This window comes from Malania oleifera, chromosome 2 (assembly GCF_029873635.1).
Source record: "Malania oleifera isolate guangnan ecotype guangnan chromosome 2, ASM2987363v1, whole genome shotgun sequence".
NCBI classification, from domain to species: Eukaryota; Viridiplantae; Streptophyta; class Magnoliopsida; order Santalales; family Ximeniaceae; genus Malania; species Malania oleifera.
This window is the reverse complement of record NC_080418.1, coordinates 25,936,134-25,942,649: the sequence shown is the minus strand read 5'-3', so window position 1 is coordinate 25,942,649 and position 6,516 is coordinate 25,936,134.

The window sequence follows — 6,516 nt, the reverse complement described above, 5'->3', positions numbered from 1 at the left end:
CCTGAAATGGTCTGGGAGCTGGTGCCTGGGCCGACAATCCCTGACATGACCAAGACCTGTGTCTGGGTCTCTCATAATGATTGCAGACGTTTTCTCCCATCCTACTTTCACCTGGATGCCTTCGGCCACATCTGGGACAAATAGGAATAGTCTATCCACCCAGAGGACCATTGCGCCCCATCATCCGTCCCTAACTTCCTCCATATCGGTCTCCCTTTTATAGCCCCCGGCTAGAACCCGCCTAGAAATCTTGAGGCGTGGGTCTCTTCCTCTGATTCTAAGCTGCAACACCCCTCTGCATGCCACTCTCGATAACAGCAACTTTGTGCACCACCTCAGCGAATGTCTAAACCTAAAAATCGATGACTTGCTCAAACAAATTTTGCCTCAGACCTTCCTCAAATTTCCTTACTTCCTTTTCCTCGTCTGGTGCCAAGTGTGGGGCAAATGGAGACAACTCAATAAACCATGCTGCATACTATGATACTATCATCTACCCCTGAGCTAAATGCAAGAATTTTGCTGCCTTTGCACTCCAAACGATAGCAGGGAAATATCGCTCAAAGAACAGCTCTTTGAACCGATTCCACATCACTGGAACGGGATCAGGCCTTTGCTCCTCAATTAGCTTTGCCGATCTCCACCATTGTTTTGCCTCCCTTGTCAATTTAAACGATGCAAATGACACCTTCTGTTCATTTGTACATGATAGCACCACCAATATCTCCTCAATGTCCCGAACCTAATTTTCAGCCACAATCGAGTTAGCTCCTCCAGCAAAAGATGGGGGTTTCATCCACGTAAACTGCTTAATCATGTAGCCACACTCCCTCGAGCTCCTAGCCATCTCAGCCATCAGCTGCTAGGTGACTCTGTGCAGTACTACCTCAGAATCTCTACCCCCCATACTGGAAGGTCCTACTCCATCTCCCCCAGTATTCGTACCACTGCTCCCTAGGTCCATCCTGAAAAGAAAAGTATATACTATAAGGACCTCATCTCCCATACAGATCTAATTTATTTCATTCAATTAAAATCTCATATTCACAATGTACTACCCTCCCTAACCTTAATTCAAAATCCAATCCCGTAACCTAGACACACGTCTCGTCAATAATTTACTATGACTTTCTTGAAATCATCACCCCAGGAAAGACACAGAAACCACCATGAAAATCATGTACCCAGACCATAGAACAAAACCTCCAATCCTTTTCCTATATTCTAGTATTGTTTCCACTGCGCTCTAAAGTCTACGGAACCTAGCAACCTGCACTCTGATACCAAATTGTAATGACCTACTTTTTCATGCCATTTTTCCATTTAATATATAAAATATATATAGCAAATCTCTCTGTGATATTTTCTAAAAAACATCTCAGGCCCTAAGGGAGCACTGAGGAAACTCTGTTCATATTACATTCCAAAGCAGCGGTAAACATAAAACTGTAAACTATATTTACAATACCAAAAATCTAAAAAAAAAAAGTCCCAAAATATACATCACAAAATACCCAGTGACATCAATCAAAAATCCTGAGATCTACCCAAACAACCAACACACAGGAAACACTCATCCTTCTGAAAAGGGCAACGTAAGAACAGCTTTACCTGCGAACTTGATCTGCTCACCTAACTAGATCACCTAAAAAATGTTAAGTCCCTAGGATGAGATGACGCTCAGTAAGAGAACATATGCTATCACTAGTGTATGACAACTGAGTTATGTACTTAATATACTAATATAATATTGAAACTGTAAAACTTTTAGTCTAGTATACCGTACAGATTACATTATAATTTAAATACAGCTGTATATCTGAGTTTTCTAGTTACACATAATTCTACTATTATAATGAATCTATTGTTGTACTGTAAATTTGTATATATAGAAACAACTGTGATAATACCATGAAACTGAATGTCATGATTTAACCCCCTATGACAGGGTTGTGCGGCTCGTAGGCGAGACTTAACATTGGTTGGCCTACCAGGTAAGTTAATCTGAAACTCTACCAATCACCAATCTGGCCCACTACAATCTCTCCGGGCACAATAACTAGTCTCTACCTTGTCAAACCAACCACCTCAATCCAGACCTCTGGGGAGACTGCAATTTCTCCTGGCACAGTAGACGGAATCCATACACTATCTGAGATATGTGGTTGCACACTAATCTAAAATAGCAACAGTACCGTGCTCTGCTGTCTGAATCTGACTAAATAATTCATCAGGGTCTAATACTATTTAATACTGATACTTATAATTATCTTACTATTTTTACCATGATTTTGAAATAACCATAACATTTCTAAACTGATCTGCATAATCTGAATATCTGACTGAATAACTGAGTGTTATGGTTCTGAAGTCATGACATTCTAAAAAATACTACAAATCATATTTTTTGAAAACTACATATTGATATTTTTTGCTAATATACTATAAAACATGATATTTGTGAAACTGTATAAATACTATTCTAAACTGTTGTGAACTCATGCCACACGATTAAGTAATTAGATTCTCATACTCTAAAATCTGACTCCTACTATAATAATAATATTCTGGAAAAACTGAATAATAAACTGATATATAAATAATTTTCTAATAAACTTTCTAAAATTCCTAGTATAGCATATTTACCTTACTTATTTGACTAAGAGGTTGGCCTCCACCCAACTCTCGCACCTTCAGTGTACCATTGAAAACTTGCATGTTGAATTAGGTGTAATCCCAAGTGGGGGGTGAATTGGGTATTTTAAAATTCTTTGAATCTATTTACCACTTAATCCCTACTTGTATATTTAGTAATGAGTTCTTATTAACCAATTAATTGTGTGCAATGTTATTCAACCTACACATGCAATATGAACAATTTATATATAGTGCTGAAAGTAAATAGTAAAGGGAAGAGAGAAGACAAATGCAATTTTTACGAGGTTTAGCCAACTTAGCCTAGGTCCTCGCCTTGAGCAACCACTCAAGGATTTCACTAAAATCCTTGCTTCTTAAATTGGGACATAGCTTCCCTTACAATCCGCTGCTTACAAGATGCACAACTCCCTCCTACTCCGTTACTTATAAGAGGTACAACTTTCTCCTCAAACCACGGTTCACACACCGAACCGTGAATACAATAGAATCTGTAAAAAGACTCAAAAATGCTTCCAAGCAAAAGTTCGTGAGTATAATTCAAATTTCTAATATATTAACATATGATAAAATCTGAAGCTCAGAATGTATGAAACGTTATAACCGTTTATGTATGCTATAACCGTTTATGTATGATATGCTTTAACACACAAACCCCTATTTATCAATTCTCCCAAAAATGTTTGTATACAAACAATGCTTTGGAGATCTTAGGTTAGATTTTTTAATATAAAATAATTTTGTAAATTGCAAATATTTGACACACACTTTGTCAAAACAATATTTCTCTCAAGAGTTCAATCTCAATGTGATCTTGGTAGTATTTGCCCATATATATATATATATGTGTGTGTGTGTGTGTGTGTGTGTGTGTGTGTGTGTGTATCTATGTGATGAGAATACCAAGTATCAAATACTTAAAATATGATTTTCAGAAAATATCCTTCAATATGTATAGATCTAGTTATGCACTTCTTAGGATATCTAATCAACTAGTTTAGAAGTAACCCAAAAATCACGCCTTTAACTTTGAACACACTTGAACAATCACTCTTTAAACAATGGCCAAATAAAAAATTTCTCAAGTATTGAGTTTGTTAAAAAAAACGATCTTTATGTGAATGTGAAAACTCAATATCAAGTTTCTCTAAAGATATAAAAACAGATGGTGATATGAGATTCTCTAACAAAACTAAATATAATAACCAAACCTCAAACCAAGTTGAAGCACAAGATGTATGATCGAGATCCCTTTAGATTTTCTGAGGTGATTTGCCTAAAGATGATGTGTAGAAACTAGAGCGTAGGCAAACGTACAACAATCAATTGAAGTGTCTCAGTTTTCTTTTCAACAAGATGTGTTCTTCGCTTTACTTTAATCTTCTTGTGTTTAGCCACCGTACTAAGGTTTAGATAATCAGTATTTATAGTGTCTTACCCTTAGAATTGATCTCAACCATTGGATCAAAAGATAGCTCGCATGTTTACACAATAAAAATTAAATTTTTAATCTTTCCAGCAAGTTCAGATGACTGAGGTCTAGGGCCCAGACGATCGAAGTCACTTTTATCCTTCAAAAAAATAGCCTGGACACAAGGTCAGACGACCGAGGTCAAGGTTCAGGTGACCAAAGTGTCCAGTTCAGACGATCGAGGTCAAGGTTCAGTCATCTGAGGTGCTTCTACCAGTTTCTGTTTTTCACCCAAAAATCTTCAGACGACTGAGCTTATTCTTCAAACGTCTAAGGAAATTCTTCAGTCAATTGAACTTAAAGTTCTGTCAACCGAAGTCCGCATTTTCTGAATTTTTCTTTTCTAATTTAAAATTCTGCTTTTCTTTCCTTCTTGGGTCTTTTATAAAACATCTTTTACATGATTTTAAAAGTATTTCTAAGTCCATGAAAGTCCTCTAATGATATACATGAAATGCATGACTCCTAAAGTTTTCTAAATTATGTTGAGCCTCAAATTAAATCATATGAAAATGTAAATACATGAGATCTAAGTACCCATTCCCAAGATGTTCTTGAACATTGCTGCTTACATCTTGATTCTCGTACTCTTTGAGTTTCATGGATCTTGCCAAGATTTGTGTGCTTTACTTTAAGGCTTCCATGACTCGTTATCCTTCCATGTATGCTTAATATAGTTTCTGTTCACAAACTCAATGCACAGATCAAATACTAAGTGATTTGTCATTATCAAAACCGGATTGGACTCATAGAGTCAACACTACATTTACATATACAAATTCTCCAGTAGATCAATACACCCATATTTCCTGAGATTGCCTATTCATAATTTCTCGAACTATAATTTACCTTGGCTTCCAAACATATACTTGCTGAGCTCCTCAACCCATGACTATAAGGGCCCAAAACACCCTATTCCTGAAAATATGACACCCCAAATTTATTCCACAAAACACTAGTATATTCTCATAGAATACAAAATCTAACTCTAAATAATACTGGTAATACTGAAAATACCTAAAAATCCACTTACCCAAATTTTAGGATGGTTCCCAAACTGCTCAAATTGAATTTTCGCTCTAGCTAGGTTGTAGAGAAACTCCCTAGGATCACCGTGGTAGCTTCTAATCATTGAACCGGGGAGAATTGGAGTCAGAAATCTAGAGAGAAGTGGGAGAAACTGTTTTCTAGAGAGAGAGAAAATTTCTGTTGAAAACTCATTTTCTTCATATTTATAGGTGGTTGGCCACGTGGTCTCATCGACGAAGACAGTGCCCTCGTCGACAAAATTCAAGCCCTGAGAACAGCCTCTCAGTACGGTTTGTTCCGCCCGCAAAGGAACGCGTTAGTGAAATCCTTAGGTGGTCTTGCCTAAGGCGAGGACGTAGGCTGGGGATAAGCTGAACCTCATAAAAAATCTCGGTCTCATTCTCTACCATTTTCTATTTAAATTTCAGTATATACAAATTGTGTTTCAAAGTGCTTGGGTTGCTAAAACTGAGATCGAGAAGACCTTTAAATTTAAGAAAGTACGTTGGTTAATCTTTTACGGAAACCTTAAAAGGAGTACATTGATTAATCGCTTGCAAAAATCTTGATTAAAAGAAGCGTTTAAAAAATCATTCATACAGGGAACTAAAATTTGGCAAACACTGAAATAAGAAAGTGCTGCAAGCTTTCACAAATTGGTTAAGTATTGTGATTGATTGATTAGTTGCTATTTGGTTTGTGATTGGTGTTGTGTTTGTGATTGTGGTTGGTTTAATTGAGTATTTAAAATCATAACATTCTTGTGTGTTTGATTAAGTATACAAAAAGCTGTAAATTTGTAATAACACTTAAAAGAATTTGTATAAACCCAATTCACCCTCCATCTTGGGAGTACACCTTGACTTTCAAGCTTCATGGGAATTAGAGAAAGAAATACGTCAGAAGTACCCACACTTATTCAATCAAGCCCAATGTTAGTCAGATAAATGTGATGGTTCAAATAAATACTTAATTGTTTTGGTTAGTGTATGGTTGTATAGTTAGTATGTTTAGTTATAATCTGTCTATTTTGGTTTTAAGTTATGAGTGGTTTTGTGAGAGTTTTTATATTAACTACTTGTAATCTCCCAAAAACCTTTGTTGTGACCATGGTATTCCTCTGCAAAAAGTGAGGGTAATTCATAAATTTGGGATAAGACCACTATGTGAGTGGTTGCCGACTCTTCTATAATGCAGGGTTACCATTTAAAGGAATTCCAGAGTTGGGTTGAATGTTGGTCAACAAATTTCGAGGACGAAATTTTCATAAGGAGGGGAGGATGTAGAGACCCGGATAATAATAATAATAATAATAATAATAATAATAATAATAATAATAATAATAATAAAGGGAAATTTGG